The sequence below is a fragment of the Centroberyx gerrardi genome, chromosome 15 (genome assembly GCF_048128805.1).
Source record: "Centroberyx gerrardi isolate f3 chromosome 15, fCenGer3.hap1.cur.20231027, whole genome shotgun sequence".
Lineage (NCBI taxonomy): Eukaryota > Metazoa > Chordata > Actinopteri > Beryciformes > Berycidae > Centroberyx > Centroberyx gerrardi.
This window is the reverse complement of record NC_136011.1, coordinates 20107478-20127648: the sequence shown is the minus strand read 5'-3', so window position 1 is coordinate 20127648 and position 20171 is coordinate 20107478.

The window sequence follows — 20171 nt, the reverse complement described above, 5'->3', positions numbered from 1 at the left end:
ATGTGTGTGTGTGTGTGTGTTTAGCAGTGGGTAAAGATAGGCTCCAGTAATTTCCAATACAGGATCTCAACACAGGGTGAGACGATTGCACATGAATATGTATGTGTGCGTGTGTGTGTGTGTGTGTGCATGTGTGTGTGCACATGTCTACAAGCATTTGTGTACTTAGGTGTTTATGTGTGTGTATGACAGGGAGAGAACTGAGTGTGTAATATGAGCAGATTGATCCACATAGATACTTGAAATTCATATGTGGGCCATATTGACCCGAAGCACCCAGGCGTAACCTTTTCAGTAGAGGCAAAGTATAAGATCGCTGAAAAATGTTTTTGCTTTTTTAGTCATGAAAGGTCAAAGTGCTACACCAATGATTTTTGCCATATTTCCACCTTCAAAGTTGTATTTGAGTCATTTTTATTGATACAGACAGGAGGCGATCTGATCAATTGGTAGACATTTAATGATGCATCACTGGAGAGGAACAACATGAACACAGGCAGAGATGTTACTGAGAGAGACCTGTGATCTATTTAGTGGTCAGTTACATACATGACAGATACATGACAAGACATGGCTCCTGCATGTCTCCATATGTCTGATAGCTGATGTAGCAATTGACGCTCGAAGACGAATGGCCTTGTAGCAGGAACATCCGGCACATCCTGAACTCTAGGTCAACTTTGATCAATTATCAAGACCATAGTGTAAGTACCGTATACAATTCCATAACATTGACCCAAGGATGACAGGAGGGTTAAACTTTGCTAAAAAAAAATGTCAATCAAACTCTTAACCTTACTATATAGCCTGCGTCAAATAAATCATCTGCTCACCCCAAATGCACGTTTGCTCACGCACATTTGCCTGTAAACACGCGGTCACACAGCACGTGGACTTGCTTGTGAGCACATGGTCATGGGAAGAAACGTGCTTGTTTGCAGGTACATGCACATGCGCACCCTGCCTTGCAAACAGGAACACACATATTTGCACATTCACTCAAATGCATTCATACTTGCTCACCCTGCACCAATTTGTTCATTTTTACACACAAGCACACATACAGACACTCATTCCCACCCATAATGCGTGCAAGCATACATACTCTATTCATGCATGTACAGTACTCTATGAGACAGTAAAAGCACAATACAGGATTAGAGCCCACTCCTAGAGAAACCATAGGAGGTTGGATCGATTCACTCAATGATGAGTTGAAGTCATGGCTTTCTCTTTCATCATCAACCATTATCAGCCATCTGATTTTTTGTATTTGTCCTTCTCTTTGCAATAAAAACGATTCATATTTGTGGAGTATATTGTACACTTATGGTTACTATCTAACTTACCAGTAATAGGACTGAAATTCAGAGGAATAGTTTTTAGCCTGTGCTATGCCAGCGTAATTGGTGACTTTTTGAAGTAAAAGAAAAAGCAGATACCCCATTACAACCTCCCTAGAGTGCCTGGAAATAGTTTTTAATGCACACATGAGACACATGAACAAGTTTGAGAATCTGTCATGCTGGTGATACATTTTTGCATAATGTGAGTGCAAGAGCAATCCGATTCTATGTGGATATTTTTTGATAGAATCTGTACCTTAATGCAAGGGGTAATGCAGGTGTAACAGGTGCCTTCTTTTAAAAAATATAAACAATCAATCCATATCCAAGCATGTTTAAGATTATCATAATTCATAATTCATAGAACTTATAGAATTATGTCATATATATATAGCTGACATAATTGTTGTAGGCCAATTCTAAAAATGACAAATGGATGTTTTTAAAAGGCTGAAATGCAGTGGGAGGTGCATCATTCTCCCAAATTTCATCCATATTGAATCAGTGGTGTCTGAGATATCATGTGTGACACATGGACGAACAAACAAATGAACAAAGTAGCACCATTGGGCCAATCAGTGTAATTTTCGAAATGCCAAAACGCAGTAGTGAGATGCATTATTTCTTTATGTTTTGTCAAAATCTGAACAGTGGTGTCTGAGATATCACGACGACACATGGGCGATGAACGAACATACGAATGAACAATCAAACGATTGGACAATCATCGTGGAAGACCATGAATCTTGTGAGGCAGCAAGCTGTGTGGACTTTCTATGTCATGCGAAGCTGGAGTGATTTGTGTACTAATGTTGGCAATTTTGTTTACCAAGGTGCTTAGAAATTCTTCAGATTTCTCCGAGGAAGGTTCAAATAACTTTGTACTGAGGAATTGCATTACATACGTCAATGGAGGTAAACCACACAAACCATCCATGTAGTCATTGCAATGTAAATCTAAATCTAGATATACTGTATTCATTTTCTTGTCATGGCACTACTTACTGAAGCAACTTTAAGAAATTCTTGGAGGTTGTCTCAAGGTCTATTGTTGTTATGTTAAACTGTCTGATATACCACTAACTGCATGTAAAGTGAGTGCAAACTGGCATATCTGTGATAATTTGTTATGCTAATTGTCTAATTGCACTCAGTAGGAGAAACTGTTTGGGGGGGGGGAAACAACATTGCCTGATCAATGTACAACATGAAGCAGGGCAGCAAGAGGAGACATTTATAGCTGCTTTACTTGCAAAGAATTTGCATATTGTGTCAATCATTAAAAGCTAACAATAGCAGAGCGCTGTTCAGCTGAATCAAACTAGTCTACAGTATACAGTATATCCTAAGCAGCTAAAGAGGTTCAGTTACTTTTTTATATGAGGCTCGTATAGGTGTTTTGTTTTTTAAAAGGTTGACATCTAGGGGGCGATTTAAGCGGTAGATTGCATCCCTATTCTTCATTCAAAATATTAAATGCTCTCCTCTGTTGTTGTGGTGGGAGACAATTAACTTGCCCAGAAACATGCCTGCTAAATTTGAACTCGCCACCCACTGACTGCAACACTCCACTTCAGGGGAGAGAACTCATCAGTGGCTCTTTGTCCTTGTCTTCTCAGTGCCAATCCGATGCTCACCACTGTGATTTGAATGAGTGTGAAGAGAGGTGAGAGAAGGGGATTTTCTTGAGCACTACATGGCAACTCAGGTGATAAGGTCATATCGTGCCGTTATCCTGAGAGAAAGAGGAGGGCATATACTCTATAAATCAACATGTTGGACTTGGGAGCGCAGAATTGTTTTTGCCTAATTACTATGATTCACTCGATTGTTGTGTGAATTACGAGGTCATCATCCACATCATCTGAGTGGATTTTGTGTGCCGCCAAGGCTATAGATTTCTTCTTATCTGCTCCACTCAGATTCACTCATTCTGAAGGTTACCCGTATTTCAGCTCAACAAAGGTGTTTTTGAATTCCTGGAAAGGAGATGTGGTTGTGGGATAACGCAACAACTGAATGAATGTGAGTGCGCTGGATTACTCTTACACAAGACATTTTCAAACATCCTCTGCAAAGGAAAGGACAGCTGATTTTCATTCTCTAATCTTGGTAAAAGAAAGGAGAGTGGTGTGATTTTGAAGGAAACTGAATTTGCTGAAGAGGCAGAGGACTAGAGACCATATTTTAAGGCAATGGAAATACTTTGTTAGTAGTGGCAATAGTCTGTGTTCCATTGAGTGTGTTCATGTGCACTATTCTAGCCCAAAAGCAAATAAAGAGATATATTCTGTACATGAATTAATAGAAGATTCCATATATTAGCATTGAAACAAAATTTGCACAGGCCATAAAAAAAACAGTAAATGGAATACATAATTTACACATGGATTTCTATAAATATAGATATGAGTTTGTCCTGGCTTTTGTGTAGGATATGGCATTAACATGCAGCATCTGACAAATGGAATACTTGCGTATCCTGAATAATAATATTAGAATATTAATATGCATGTCAACGCACTCACTGACATACCCTGTGATGCCTGGAAAGTAGTAGTCAAAACGCCCGTGCACAGCCACTTGTAATCAGGTGCTGGTTGGTGGCAGGAATACAAGATAGTCCATATAAAGGAATTATCACACACTGTTAGACTTTGTTGCCAATTTACTCACATCTTTATTTTTCTTATAACATTTGCAAAAATAGCCTTAAGGAGCATTGTTCGCTCCTTAAGCCTATTTTTTAAGTCTAACAGTGTGCGGTTGGATAATTCCTTTATATGGAATACCCAGTGATGACTTTGAATCTAATGTAAAACAGGATGTATGTGTATAATATATGTAAAACATCAGAAATAACTATATTAGCATTGCATCATTAGTGCAATTACAGTGGAGGTAAATGTAATTGCAGAAGGCATGTCGTGCCTGGCGGGTTTGAAAGCCTTCTGGTGAGGCTCCATAGGAAGGCTTATGTAAAAATCACCAGCAGACACCTGACTATTGTTGTGGATAATAATCTGATTACTCTGTTTACAGAAATGGCAGCCAGGCTGGTTTCCTGCAACTCAGTTCCATTATCTTATTGGTCCAGCTGGACTGACCAGTTGGCCAATGGCAATTTGCCTCAAACTGACACAGCTAAAGCAGCTTGTCTGTGACTTTCTCCTATGTAGGCTACCTCCTCCAGTACAATTTAATTAATTTCTGTCTCTGCAGCTCACTTTTTTTAATATCTTGACATGAAGATTTTTTTTTCAGACCTATAAATCAATAAAGAAGCAGAAAATTACTTTTGCTATAAAGACTTGGGAAACCTATCCCAGAATGCAATCAGAGACTAACTGACCAGACCAGATCGAGGCAAAAGGGCTCCTCAAGTATTTCAATTTTCCCAAATCATTTTGAAAGGCATTTTTCAAATGTAGGCCTGTTTCTGTTAATGCTGCAGACCTGGTCCAGGCAGGCTGAGCATTTTGCAGGACTAATTCCCTCTGGTGTCTGTGTGATGTGTTTTCATTGTCCAGCAACAACGTCCGATGACAACCCCCACATTAAAATGAATTACATAATGAGCAGTAATGAAAAGATGAGTTCATTATAAGTTGATATTAATTAACAGCATCCTTCCTGCTCCGGGGACAGTGGGCGACGAGTCTGGGAGGAAGAGATGAACTCTCTTAAAGGTTATTAATTAAAACTCATCAAGATGCATTAAACTATCAAACTTGATGAATTATAGCGTGCATTTGTGTGTGAGTGTGTGTGTGTGTGTGTGCGTGTGTGTGTATGAAAAGAGTCAGAGTGAGAAAGGGTAGTTAAGAATTGTCAAGTCATAAGTGCTTTACAAAAAACCCAAAGGATGTTAGATGTGTCAGTAATGCTAAATAGAGATTTTTCATTTCAAGGTTTAAAGAAAGACATTTCAGATGTCAAAACAACGATAAGGAGCGATAATGGAGAGACGGCAATAACAGGAGGGCGGCTGTGTGGAAGAAATTGATAAGGAGGCGAGTAATTAAATACAGACAATGGATGTTGGTCTCATTGAAAGTAATGAATTTTCACAAAGAGCATTGTGTGTGTGTGTGTGTGCTTTTTGCAGCGATACATTGCTCAGCTGTCAATCAGGAGGCCGTTTTATCAACGCTTGCCAATCCTGGTTTGAACTGGCTAGAATGTCAGTCTCAATTCATTTCTATACATACACATCTGTCTCCCTGTATGTGTTGTGTGTGTGTGTGTGTGTTTGAAGTTGAGCCGGGCTGGGTGTTTGAAGCCGTCTCGCTGTGCCCGTTGCGGGGAGAGGATGACAGGCTGACAGGGAAACCGTGACAAAGGATGATGGAGAGAGCCTCAAAGAGCGAAAGGGGAAGAGCGCGAAGGGATGAGATGATGTAAGGAACAGGGATGAGAGAGGTTGGCTGCTCTGGAGGAGATGAGGATAGATGGCGAGGAATGCAGTTTAAGGTGGACGGATCAAATGATGGCGAGAGCGTGAAGAGGAAGGGGAGGCGGGGGAGGTGATGGCTGGGATGACTGAGAAGAATACAAGAGGATTGATAGATAGAGGTGAAAGAGTGTGCAGCAGAGAGAAGAGGGATGGATGATTGCTGAGTGAAGCCTCTTCACCTTTGTCTTCCGGTGTTTTCATTTACCTATCACTCCCTTCAGCCTCCCATCAACACCTCCCCCTTCCTTTTCTCCTTTGAGTGAAGGTGTGAATACAGAGACTGAATAAGGTGAAAGAGGGAATATAGGATGGAGGTGGTGATAGAAAGAGGAAAGATGGATGGATGGATGGATGGATGGATGAGTGGATGCATGGATGGTGTAACACTGTGTAACAGTAGTGAGACAAGAAGTGGACAAGTGTCACGTTTTCTTCTCTCACTGTCATTTCACTGCTTTCTCTTTCTCTCTCTCTCCCTCTCTCTCTCTCTCTCTCTCTCTCTCAGTTCAATTCAATTCAATTTTTCAATTCAAATCAGCTTTATTGGCATGACATGAAAGAGACCTATGCTGCCAAAGCAATACAGTGCTTCAATTGTTGTAACATCGCAAATATTATCCAATAGTTTTCAGTACATAACCCATAATATAATCATCAAGATCAACGATTATAATATAATAATAATATCTCTCTCTCTCTCTCTCTCTCTCTCTCTCTCTCTCTCTCTCTCTCTCTCTGTCTATCCCATATTCTCTCCTAATCCCATCCAGTTCCTGGCGTCGTTCCTCTGAATAGTTATTTCAGAAGTGACCTGTTTAAGTCATTTCGGCTGGACATCCACATACTAGCAGATGTGATCTAATTCTCTGTGTGACTGCAGCTATTCCAGTCGGGTCAAAATGGCACCAACCTCCATTTCAAATGTGGTGGAAGGGCACCTAGGGGCTCACTAAATCTAATCACCTTAAAAAAAAATCTTCATTTATAGACACTGACATGGACATACTGTATATGCATATTTATGGCTGTTTCCACTGCATAAACCTGTCCAGGAAACATTTACAACTTCATATTCTGTCAATTACCACATGTTTTGCATACACAGTCTGCATATTAAACACGTTAATATGCAGAATGTGTAACACGTTCTATAGACCCATTTTAAAGGCCTGGTTTTCATCACTGATACTGGAGATCAAGTGGAATTGCAGTGGTGGGAGAAACATGTTCACCTCCACATAACTTGATTGTTTGGATCATCGGGGTTTAACAGGAGATATAGATGGGTATCATGGGTTCAGAGGTGAAATGAAACATTGTATTTATGGATTATATGGCTATAAGCGAGCATGTGCAGCGAGGAAAGAGCTGGACCAAGACTTGTCTGCTGAAGAGGAGGATCAGCTGCAAATTGTTGGACGGAGTCGATTCTATTGGAAAGGTTGGTGGAGGAACCAGGCTACAGCAGGACTCGCCCAGGGCTTAAAATTGGATAGTCGATGGTGTCGAAGGCTGCACTGAAGTCTAAAAGGATTCAGATTTGAACAGTATCCTGCATCCGCTGTCAAATGGTCATTAGTTACGTTTAGAAGGTCTGTCTCTGTGCTACTGTATGTAGAGCTCCAAAACCAGAGGGAGATTTCTCAAAAATGTTGTTGCTGTTTAAAAAACGATATCAGTTGGTCAGAAACTACTTCCTCGAGAACATTTGATAAATATGGCAGTTTAGATGTTGGCCTATAGTTCATGAGGATTAACTCATGAAGGCTGGGATTCTGGTTTTGCATGTTTGAAACTGGGAGTTAAAGTACCAGTGGTCAGATAGCTGTTTACATTGATAAAACGCTGGGACCAACTGCTTCAAATACCTCTTCTTGCTGGGGACAACATCTAGGGGTCAGGAGGAGGACAGTCTCCTTTCAAAATGATAAATGAAAATGATTACAAATAACTTTTTAGCTGAGCTGCACAATTTTTAGATGTGGAGCGCAGAGAAAAATGCTGCTATTGCATCTTTAACTGGCTTCTGATATTTCACCATTAGCTCTTGTACATAAATAACAATAAAACTAAAGACTGTGCCAATGTGACACAATGAAATTCAATACATAGCATTGGAGCAGGATGGCACCTATATGTAGTTTAATATACATATAAAGGCAAGTCATAACACAAGTCAAGGTGCCTTATCATATCAACATAATGTATGACTTCAAGGTGAACAACCATCCATGGAGTATTTTTTACAGGATATTTTATAGAGGTAGCACTAAATCATTGACTTATGTCAAAACACATATTTAGCATTTTACAACCTATGTGTTGTAGCCATATGTCTTCATCTCTCCTGAGACAGGAAGAACACAAGGGACACGGAGCAGAGGAGACACAGGAGAGATGATTCTGATAGGATTTGACCCCAGGGTGCATGGAGAGGGAAAACAGAAAGGAAGAGGAAAACATGGAGGGTAAACAACGAGGAGTGGCCAGTATCATCACATCTGGTTGTAGTTTGCAGTGGGACATTTCACATTTCACCCACTGAAGTAGGGAAAGGTTGACCAGAAGATCGCTGGAAAGTCTCACTGCTCATGTGTCACGTCCCAGTTCAGACTGTGACTGTACTGTCATCTGCCAAGTTACTAGACTGTACAGATATGGAGCTGAGTTGAGAAGAGTTTAGTCCAGTTGAGTTGAATTGAATTGAATTGAACTGAACTGAACTGAATTTAATGAATCAAATTGAATGTAACAGAATGGAATTGAAGTGAATTGAATTGAATTGAATTGAATTGAATTGAATTGCATTGAATTGAACTGAACTGAACGGAACTGAATGGAACTGAACTGAATTGAATTGCATTGAATTTAAATGAATGGAATGGAATGGAATTAATTGAATGCAACGGAATTGAACTGAACTGAACTGAACTAAACTGAACTGAACTGAATTGACTTGACTTGAATTGAACTGAAATTAACTGTACTGAAATGAATTGAAATGAATTGAACTTAATTAATTGAATTGAACTGAACTGAATTTAACAGAATTTAACTGAATTTAACTAAATTGAACTGAAGTGGAGTGAAGTGGAAAGAAGCGAAGATGCTTTTGAGAAACGCTGCCTTGCTTCACCTCACTGGAAGTGTCACACTGAAGCCCCTCCAGCAACCCCAGCTTTGTTTGACAATATTTACATTACGAAAAGACAAAAACTATACACAGGTAACAGGCTGACACACGCCATTTCCTCATTGGAATAAATAACACAAATGCCTGCATGTCTTTTGTTTACACTTGTTGGAGGCATTGCGGAGGTTCTGTTCCTATCTGTGACGTTAACGTACTCCATGATCTCAGGAAATGCAGAGTGATTATGAATGAAATTGTGGAACGAACAAAAAATGAGTCAAAAAATCTTTCAAGAATTTAATCAGAGTTGAAGAATCTTTTCTATTTTGCTATTTGATATCTTTGCAATATCCTGGCAAATTGCTGTATTTCACTCATCTTCATCCATGTTATGCTATTGGTGTCATTTGAAGTGTTTTCGTATGGTTTTGTTTCAGTTCCTGTACTCTTTGACACTCATCATAAAATTATTCATAGGTTCTTCAAGGGATTCCAGAGAGATATTATGAGATATTATTCTATGTTTGGTACATTTTGCAAATTCATTACATCACTGTTGATTTTTGGGCTTCTTATACATATTCCCAGCAGCCATTTGAAACAAGATACTGATTGAAATATTATTAACCTTTTACATTCACAATTAATTAATTTCGGTCTCTTTTATCTTAGTCTCGCAGATCATGAGTGTTGCATCTTTGTCCGTCAGTGTCACAAAGTTTGGTCACCCTCACTTTGAAGAGTGTTACATTTTCTCTCACAGTGACGAAGCAAAGCAGGAGACTGAAGGAGCCACCTGAGGTAAGGGTCTGCAAGTCAAGTCTGCAACATCAGAGAGAGAGAGAGAGGGAGAGAGAGGGAGAGAGAGAGAGAGAGAGAGAGAGAGAGATTTCTATTTCAAATTCCATGGACTTCAAAAGAACTTAGAAAAAGAATTAGAATTAGTGGTTTGAACAAATGGCGCTTAAGAAAAATGTCCTTATCTTTGGGATCCTAAAGATTACAGTAACAGAGGTCGACCAGGTCAACAATGCTACTGCTATTAGTAGTAATTAGTGAAAAAGAGAAACTCAACCATAAGCAACCTGAATCTGAAGAAAACTCCTGCTCATCACTTTGTGGTTATTAATCTTCAAACTTGTTTCAAGCATCTTTTAAATGCCTTTCTATGAAATAACCAAAGTGCCTGACGTAGAGTACGATTCTGTACATATAAGGTAACTCTTCCACTGTCTTTACATCAATTACAGTGCTTTGTTGTAGCTGAGAACAAACATGCTTCAAGTTGATCCTCGAGTCCTGAGTCTATTCTGCAATAGCAGTCACTTGAGGTAACATCACAACACCCGTGTGTGCAGATTCACATGCCTTATAAGAAGCTTATGTAAACTTCCCCAGTTGAAGCATATTTTATCAAATACAATATGACAAATAGATGGCCAGCTAGAATGAATAAATATTTGTTCTGTATAAATAGATGTGAGTCTGACTATTGTAAGAGGCTCTCTGACAAAACACTGCACGGCCATTAGGAGAGTAGTTCTGGCAAAGCAGTGATGCATGTGTCTGCCTCTGCGTCTGGTAATAGATACTGGTCACAGGAGGGCTGGGTCGCACTGGAAATTTTCCGATACAATTGCCGGTTTAAATTATTTCAAGCTTGATTCTCTGTCTGAAACAATACCTTTTTTATATGTCAGCATGCTGAATGAAAGCACATTTCATTATACAGTAAGGTAAACAGTGTGTTATTATCTGTGTAAAATGTGTCAGTGCTACTTGATTTTCATAGAACCAGACAGTTTGTTTTCTCCATACGGTCATAAACTACTGGAAAGCCTGTGATCCCACTGTAAGAAAGTGCTGAAGAGTTTTTGATGCATTTTAACGCCTTAAAAATGATGCAAGTCCAAAAATGCCGAGAGGTAATATTTTTATGATACCTATCTTTGGGTCACAGTGATTTCAGAATTTACATTTAGCCTGAACAACTTTAATTGCTGAGTATTTCCCAGTGACGGAAAGCGGAGAACCAAGACGCTAATATGAATATTTTGAAAAGTTGTGTTGTTCCATTTTGAAGCATAACCTTAATGATCCCCCCAAGAATAACAGATGTTTCAAATTGCAGAGGACTTAAGTGTCCTGGTGTTCAATGGCTGGATTTACACAGGAAAAAAAATCGAAGGTCTAAAAATCATATTTTCCCCGTTTGAATGAAAACTAATGAGAACAAAACAAAACAAAAAATGGGAGCCCAGAGGACGTGGAATGCAGTTGGTTGGAGTTTTACAGACTACAATTAAGATTCAATCAGCTGCATTAGGCCTTTTTTGAGAGGTTGTGGTGAAGCGTGGTGCTGTGGCTAAAGGGTAAGAAATCACTCTTTTCTTATGCTTTTCTATCTGAAAAAACTGATGAATATGCTGATTCGGAGGGATGGGGGAGACTTGAACAAATGACCTCATTCTGGCAGGACACTCTAAGTTCACACGATGTGTGGGTTGCTGCATCTGTGGATATTAGCGGCCCCATCTCTCCGCAGCATATTGCCTCTCTCTGCCTCATCTGTCTCTGTTTGTCTGTTTTTCTCTTGTCTTTGTCATTGCCCGCATGTTCTTGTCACTGTTTTCCCGGCACCTATCGCCCGCTCAGCCGTCCCGGTGGGGGATCCCTCTGTGACTCGGCCCGCCTAAGGTTTCTTCCATTTTTTTTTCCCTAACAAGGTTTTTTCATGGGAGTTTTTCCTTGTATGCATTGAGGGTCTAAGCCTGGTGGTACCGGGTAGAATAGGTAGACTGTTATGTCCTGCTTTAATCTGGTTTTGTGTGTCTTGCTCTTCCTGATGTTTGTCCTATATAAATATGTTCTATGGTTGATTGTTGATCAGTTAGATTTAGCTAGGTTCATTCTCTGTACTGTCCTTTGAGACATGCTTGTGATAAAGGGCTATACTGTATAAATAAATAAACTTGAGATTGAACTTGAACTTGCTGTGTGTTTTGCTGCTGTTATTTGCAAGAACCTCCTCCACCCCAGCCTCCACCTGCTTTGGTTCTGCTCTGTTTCTTTGCACCCTGGAGGGTCTTTACTTCTAAGTTAATCCCCATGGGGGGATTATCGCAATGCTCCCTGCATCTTATTTATCATATGCTATGTATTCTGTGCGTTTTGCAGCAGCAGGGAGCATCCTCAAGAGTAGAACCATACCGCCAAGTCTGTAAAAACCCTAGCTCTGTCAGGAGTCACATCATAGCTGGACCATTTATGCAAATAGAGATTATTTGCATAAATGGTTCAGCTATGATGTGACTCCTGACACAACTAGGGTTTTTACAGGTTTGTCGGTCAGTGCATCTGATCCCTCTCACTGTCTACATTAGTGGCACTCATGTGGTTTTCCAAAGGTGACTCAATGAGTGTCACCTTGGCATTTGAAAGTGAACACTAGATGACATGGCTAAGATAACTTTCGATCTTTCTCTTGCAGCTGCTTCCTTATAGAAAAGGCAGCCAGTCTGACACTCTGACCTCTTTCTCTCCACAGCCAACACTATCTCACAGAAAATGACTTGATCAATTTCAGTGTAGCTGCAAGGGGGCGTTGAAAAGAGTAAGGGCTGGTACAGTGTAACTTACTAGGTTTTAATAGACAGCTAATGGAGGCATCAAAGCCAGAACTTCACACAGCTGTGCCGCGGCTCTTCAAAATCTGAAAACCTTGATCAATGATTCCAGCTCCTGTAATACTTAGCCTACTGGAGTTCTGGTCTTATGCTTTCTTGTCTTCAGATGAATGTTTTTTTCTTGCCATATATGCCTCTCAGCGTGACAACTATCAGATTACTAACTGCTCAGTATTATTCTGGTGGACACACACACACGCCTCTGAAACTGTTGCTTACTGGGAACGAAATATTCATCCTCACCATGGCAACAGGCAGAAGCCCCGACTCCAACCACTTCATCCCAGATGTATTTTAATGTAACAACACTTCACTGGAGTAATGACAGGTATCAATTTCCAAATTAATACAGCGGACATAAATTTCATTTACCAAAGAGCTTCAGTTTCAACAATTTCTCACTTCAAAGCGCTTAGTCAAGTACCTCTCTGGAAGTAATTGTGAAAGAGGCCATGGCTTGACGTGTGTGTTCTAAATGTTTTACAGCCTAATTGGAAATGATTTAATTATGTGACAGATTCACTGAGCTTGTCCAATTCTCTGTATCTTCTCAGATCGGAGCTTTTCTTATCCTTTCTTTATACAACAACAGTATGAAATCCCTCTCAGATTTAATGACCATCTGTGCCATTCATGCTGACAGTGACTACAGCGCCTCTCGGTGTGAGACTTGAACCCACGAGTCACGTACCTGTCAGCATGAAACACAGCCACACTACCAGCTGATCTTATTCAAAAGTGCACTCAAGCTTAAGTTGACGGATAGTATTTTGGACACAGGAGTAAATTTAGCAACAAAAAGCAACAAAAATAACTTACAGCACTAATAAAAATCAAATCCAATAAAGAAAAAAGTGTACATCTATACTGTAGTGTACTCTATATCCATATACATCCATATATAAAGTCATATATATCATCCTCATCATGACAACACATACACATATACACACATATACACACATATACACACATATACATATACACAGTCAAAAGTTTGGACACACCTGATTGAATGTACTATGTTTTTCATTATCTTAAAGCTTAAATTTTGATCTAAAGGCTTATGCTTAAATGCTTGAAATGTGTTTCTTATGCAAATATAAATAGTGAAGTTGATGCCTATGTATGAATTTCTTTCCAAAGCCTTTGCCTTTCCATCAAGGCAAAGGCCGGCTACTTTAAAGAATCTAAAATATAAGATAGTTTTGATTTGTTTAACACTTTTTTGGTCACTGCATAATTCCATTTGTGTTATTTCATAGTTTTGATGTCTTTACTATTATTCTAAAATGTGGAAAATAGTAAAAATAAAGAAAAATGTGGTGTGTCCAAACTTTTGACTGGTAGTATATATACACATGTGCACACACACACACACACACACACGCATATACATACCCGAATACAAATTACATTTGCTTTGGCAACATATAGGGATTTCATGCCAATAAAGCTAATTTTGAATTTAATTGATATTGAATTGAAAATTTAAATTAATAAATGTATATAACAAGCAGGAACATAGGCTTACTATAAACATTTGTGAGCGCTATTCCAGTTTACAAGCATTGATAACAAGTATTTTACAATACTAGGGAACATGGGAACATTCCTTACCATGTTAAAAATAGTTCTCCATATTGACTGCTCTTCCTTGTAAACCTCAGTTAAATTGGCAAGAGACCCTATAACATTTTCCCAAAAAAGTTTTAACAACCGGATGTAGCCAGCCATGTGGAAAAATGTGCCCATTTCCTGTTTACGGTGCCAACATAGGTCAGATTCTTACGGTGGCCCTGAGGGTCAAAACACAACAACATTTCACAAAACACAACAACATTTCACAAAACAAATGAACATTTCACAAAACAAATGAACATTTCACAAAACACAACATTTCAAAAAACAAATGAACATTTCACAAAACAAATGAACATTTCACAAAACACAACATTTCACAAAACACAACGACATTTCAGAAAACACAACGGTAAAAGAGAAAACATTTCAACATTTCACAGAAAACGGAAAAGGTAGGTCCTTTCTTTGTCGTTACTGATCGGATGCATTCGTTGTCACTCAAGGTAACAGGAAGTGGGACCAGAGCAATGGCTCTGAGAGATGCATTCCGCTGGTTCAAATTACAGTAACAGAAAATAACGCTTCTGGTTTGGGCGTTGAGCCTTCAAAATAAAAGCGCAATATTTTAAACATGTATAAATACTGTTTTAAACCAATTACTTTGCATTTAATCATCAAATTCAATAAGTGAACACCCATATTAATGTTTGATGTCAAAATAATAATGAAAAATTATATGTCATTGTTAACTATAAATGCTGCATGTATTACACTTTTTGATATTTCTGACTGGACACTACAGTTTAGAGTAACTGCACAAGTTCTATGTTAAAACACTCCTGCAGATATGTACTTTCACTACACACCAACATTTAGGCCCAAGCTGTTAAAGAAAAGTCATGACAGGCCCTCAAAATCAGCCATACTGTAACAATGTGACATTTGTAGAATAAAGTGGACACTGTACAGTTTCCCTTTCATTGTAACTGCACAAGTTCTATGTCAAAACACTCTAACAGACCTGTACTTCCTCTACACACTATCATTTAGGTCCAAGCTGTTTTAGAAAAGTCATGACAGGCCCTCAAAATCAGCCATACTGTAACAATGTGACATTTGTAGAATAAAGTGGACACTGTACATTTTATCTTTCATTGTAACTGCACAAGTTCTATGTCAAAACACTCCTGTAGACCTGTACTTTCTCTACACACTATCATTTAGGTCCAAGCTGTGTATTTATTATTTATGTATTTATATCTAATTTGTCCCATTTCTTTTTTTCAGTCACACCTGCCATTGAAACCAGTAAAATTGAAAACTGTAAAAAAAAGATTTTACAGTGTGAAAAAGACTTGACTTGAGACTATTGTGTGTGTTTCAAATGTGTGTCTTAGATACTTTTTTCTACAAATGTCACAGTGTTAAGAGTATGGCTGACTTTGAGGGCCTGTCATGACTTTTCTTAAACCATTTGGGCCTAAATATTAGTGTGACATAGACACTTTTGACATAGAACTTGTGCAGTTACACTAAAAGGTCAACTGTACAGTGTCCAATTTAGTCAAAAATGTCAGAAAGTGTAATATATGCAGCGTTTATAGTTAAAAATGGCATATATTATAGCATTTTTCATTATTATTTTGACATGAAACATTAATATGGGTGTTCACTTATTGAATTTGACAATTAAATACAAAGTAATTGGTTTAAAACAGTATTTATACATGTTTAAAATATCCCGCTTTTATTTTGAAGGCTAAACGCCTGAAACGTTATTTTCTGTTACAGTTTTTTCTGATTGCTTAGGCACTATCTTTGAAACTATAGGCTATTTTTGCAAAACTGTACACACTAACCACAAAACCTTACACCAAACCAGCAAAACATTATACATCTCTTGCAAAAGTAAACAATTCTTGCAAAACTCTTCAAACTCTTTTAAAACATTGTGTTTTTGCGTCAATACAGTACACACAAACCATCATTTGAATAAGCACATGAAGCACCAACTACGCACTGATAGTATAAATGAAAAACACTTGTGGCTTTTGCTTTTTCTGTGTGCAGGGCATAGCAGTTTGCAATACTGTAAAGTTTTGTCATACATGTAGTAAACACACATACAAAGAAGGGGAAAAAGTTTTTTTGTTTTTTTTCTTACAGTAAGAAAAAAAACAAAAAACTTATTCCCCTTATTTGTATTGATAGTGTGTTATGTTCGGAATACACATCCATACTTTACACATTTGGATACCTGTGTGTATGTGTGTTTACGTTACTACATGTATGACAAAACTTTACAGTATTGCAAACTGCTATGCCCTGCACACAGAAAAAGCAAAAGCCACAAGTGTTTTTCATTTATACTATCAGTGCGTAGTTGGTGCTTCGTGTGCTTATTCAAATGATGGTTTGTGTGTACTGTATTGATGCAAAAACACAATGTTTTAAAAGAGTTTGAAGAGTTTTGCAAGAATTGTTTACTTTTGCAAGAGATGTATAATGTTTTGCTGGTTTGGTGTAAGGTTTTGTGGTTAGTGTGTAGAGTTTTGCAAAAATAGCCTATAGTTTCAAAAATAGTGCCTAAGCAATCAGAAAAAACTGTAATTTGAACCAGCGGAATGCATCTCTCAGAGCCATTGCTCTGGTCCCACTTCCTGTTACCTTGAGTGACAACAAATACATCCAATCAGTAACGACAAAGAAAGGACCTACCTTTTCCGTTTTCTGTGAAATGTTGAATTGTTTTCTCTTTTGCCGTTGTGTTTTGTGAAATGTTGTTGTGTTTTGTGAAATGTTGTTGTGTTTTGTGAAATGTTAATTTGTTTTGTGAAATGTTGTTGTGTTTTGTGAAATGCTAATTTGTTTTGTGAAATGTTGTTGTGTTTTGTGAAATGTTAATTTGTTTTGTGAAATGTTGTTGTGTTTTGTGAAATGCTAATTTGTTTTGTGAAATGTTGTTGTGTTTTGTGAAATGTTAATTTGTTTTGTGAAATGTTGTTGTGTTTTGTGAAATGTTGTTGTGTTTTGTGAAATGTTAATTTGTTTTGTGAAATGTTGTTGTGTTTTGTGAAATGTTGTTGTGTTTTGTGAAAAGTTCATTTGTTTTGTGAAATGTTGTGTTTTGTGAAATGTTAATTTGTTTTGTGAAATGTTGTTGTGTTTTGTAAAATGTTGTGTTTTGTGAAATGTTAATTTGTTTTACGAAATGTGTTTTGTGAAATGTTGTGTTTTGTGAAATGTTACTTTGTTTTGTGAAATGTTGTGTTTTGTGAAATGTTAATTTGTTTTGTGAAATGTTGTTGTGCTTTGTGAAATGTTGTGTTTTGTGAAATGTTAATTTGTTTTGTGAAATGTCATTGTGTTTTGTGAAATGTTGTGTTTTGTGAAATGTTAATTTGTTTTGTGAAATGTTGTGTTTTGTGAAATGTTAATTTGTTTTGTGAAATGTTGTTGTGCTTTGTGAAATGTTGTGTTTTGTGAAATGTTAATTTGTTTTGTGAAATGTCATTGTGTTTTGTGAAATGTTGTGTTTTGTGAAATGTTAATTTGTTTTGTGAAATGTTAATTTGTTTTGTGAAATGTTGTTTTGTGAAATGTGTTTTGTGAAATGTTAATTCGTTTTGTGAAATGTTGTTGTGTTTTATGAAATGTCGTTGTGTTTTGTGAAATGTCGTTGTGTTTTGTGAAATGTTGTTGTGTTTTGTGAAATGTCGTTGTGTTTTGTGAAATGTCGTTGTGTTTTGTGAAATGTTGTTGTGTTTTGTGAAATGTCGTTGTGTTTTGACCCTCAGGGCCACCGTAGATTCTGAAGCATTTGTCTTTTTAAATTAACTGGAGTGAAGTAAACAAGATGCACAAAATTATAACTGATCATTTCGTTTTTAACAGATCTACAGCTTCTTCCAAATGCAAGTCCAATCGTCAGGGTCAGGAGATTTCCCAAAGTCCCTCTCCCAGTTTTTCTGAAGAGCTACCCACTCGGAACCTGCAGAGGAATTATTCAGCATTTTATACATTTTAGAAGCAATACATTATGCCTCGTCTACCATTTCCTCTAGAGTGTCTTCAGTCTCTGTCAGTCCTGGTGTAGTCACATTCTCTCCAGGGTAGTTACACAAATGGGATCTACTGTAATTTGCATATATTTAAAAAAAAATCCTTAACCTCAATTTGAGAACGACCTTTACTGCAATTTCAGTAAAAGTCAATTTTTCTTCCCTGGAAAGTAGCTAAATCATCGAGAGTTTTAATGCCCTTTGCTTCCCAATCCTCATTTCTCTGTGCCTTGCCCCCCAAGACTGAACCAATAGTTATTCCACAAAGGAACGTCAGGAGAGTTTCCCCCTGTGAAATGTATTGGAACGTTTTAGCTGTTTTTGATTATCATTATCTCTACAAACAGGAGCACACCATAACCCTACCGTTGAAGGTTCACCCATCCCCCCTAAATTAAATTCTGGTGTGGTCACGTCTCCGCCCACAGGACGTGACGAATTGAAACTTAGAGAGTGAAATACAACCTGTCACTTCAAACAGTCCAGAGAAGCGTTAGATCTGTTTCTTCTCTCGTCTCTTTGTTTTCCTTTGCTGTAAAGCATCACAGACCGGCCAGGCCGGTAAACATGAGTGCGCTGACTGCAGTTTACTGACATCACCTTATAGGATTTCTGGGTATTGAAGTTGGAATCTTTTAAACCGTTACCTCTCACTGCCATTTGGGGCCGCCAATGTGCAAAGTTGCCTAGTGCGGTTTTTATCTGAGCCCCAGTCCCCTAATCTTCTATTCTATTCTATTTTATTCTTACTGTGCTCCTCTTCTTCTTTGCAGGCTACTATTGTAGATGAAAATTCCACAACTGCCTATTTCACAAAGTTTTGGGATAGATAGATAGCTAGATAGATATAGATAGATAGATAGATAGATAGACAGACAGACAGAGACACAGACAGATAGATAGATAGATAGATACCGTAGATAGATTAAAGAATATCTGTGATCTAATACTTTCAAACCACATATGCATGCACACAGCTCATACTCTCTCTTCTTCTTCTCTCTCTCTCTCTCACTCTCTCTCTCACACACACACACACGCACTGCTCTTACTTTGAAGTGTTCCAGGATTTTATTTTTTCAATTAAAATCAGCTCAGACTGAAGTTAGCTGGCACGCTAATACAATTAGCCAACGCGTTGTAATTGTGTGGATGTTGTTGATTATAGTGAGTGCAATAACTAACTTAACAATGACTTTGAGTACTACTAAAGCTTCCTTTGTATAGCTTTGCTTCAAATTGGCCTCTGGCACATTTAATAAATGATCTCCGTCCACTTCGTGCCTCTCTGAAACTGTAATGAAACAAGCAGGGACATTATCTTGATTAAAATCAATCCCTATTGGATTACACTGAGCTACATGCCCTCGCCTCACCTCGCTCATTAGAATGCCGCTGTGACAGAAATCAGAACGAAGAAGACTCATCAAAACTCTACATGTATATGCATGGATGACTTGAAAGATAATCCCTGGCTGCCTCATGATCCAGTAGTGCCTTCAAACCTTACTCATGTGACTTGTTAACATGGTATTATTTATTACTCGGCTGGTTTTGCATATTCTTGCCCTACTACATTGTCTGCACAAGCCTATGTACTTCACAGTTTGCACAATATGTCACTTTTCAGCCACACGAATGTTAGTGACAAAAATCTGGCAAAGATTGTTTTTAGCTGTTAGTCAACACACTTACGTCTACAGCTTCTAGCACACTGTATGCCACTCGAATGCATATAGCTAGAACATTGAATGGCAGATGTATGTACAATGACGTGTATAGTCTTCTTTGTACAGCATGCATGGTCCTTGGAGCATGTGAGTCAGTGCGTACTGACAAAATGTAGAGCTGTCAATATGTTTCTGAACCAATGTCACCAAGACAAATATCTGTCAAATATGTGTG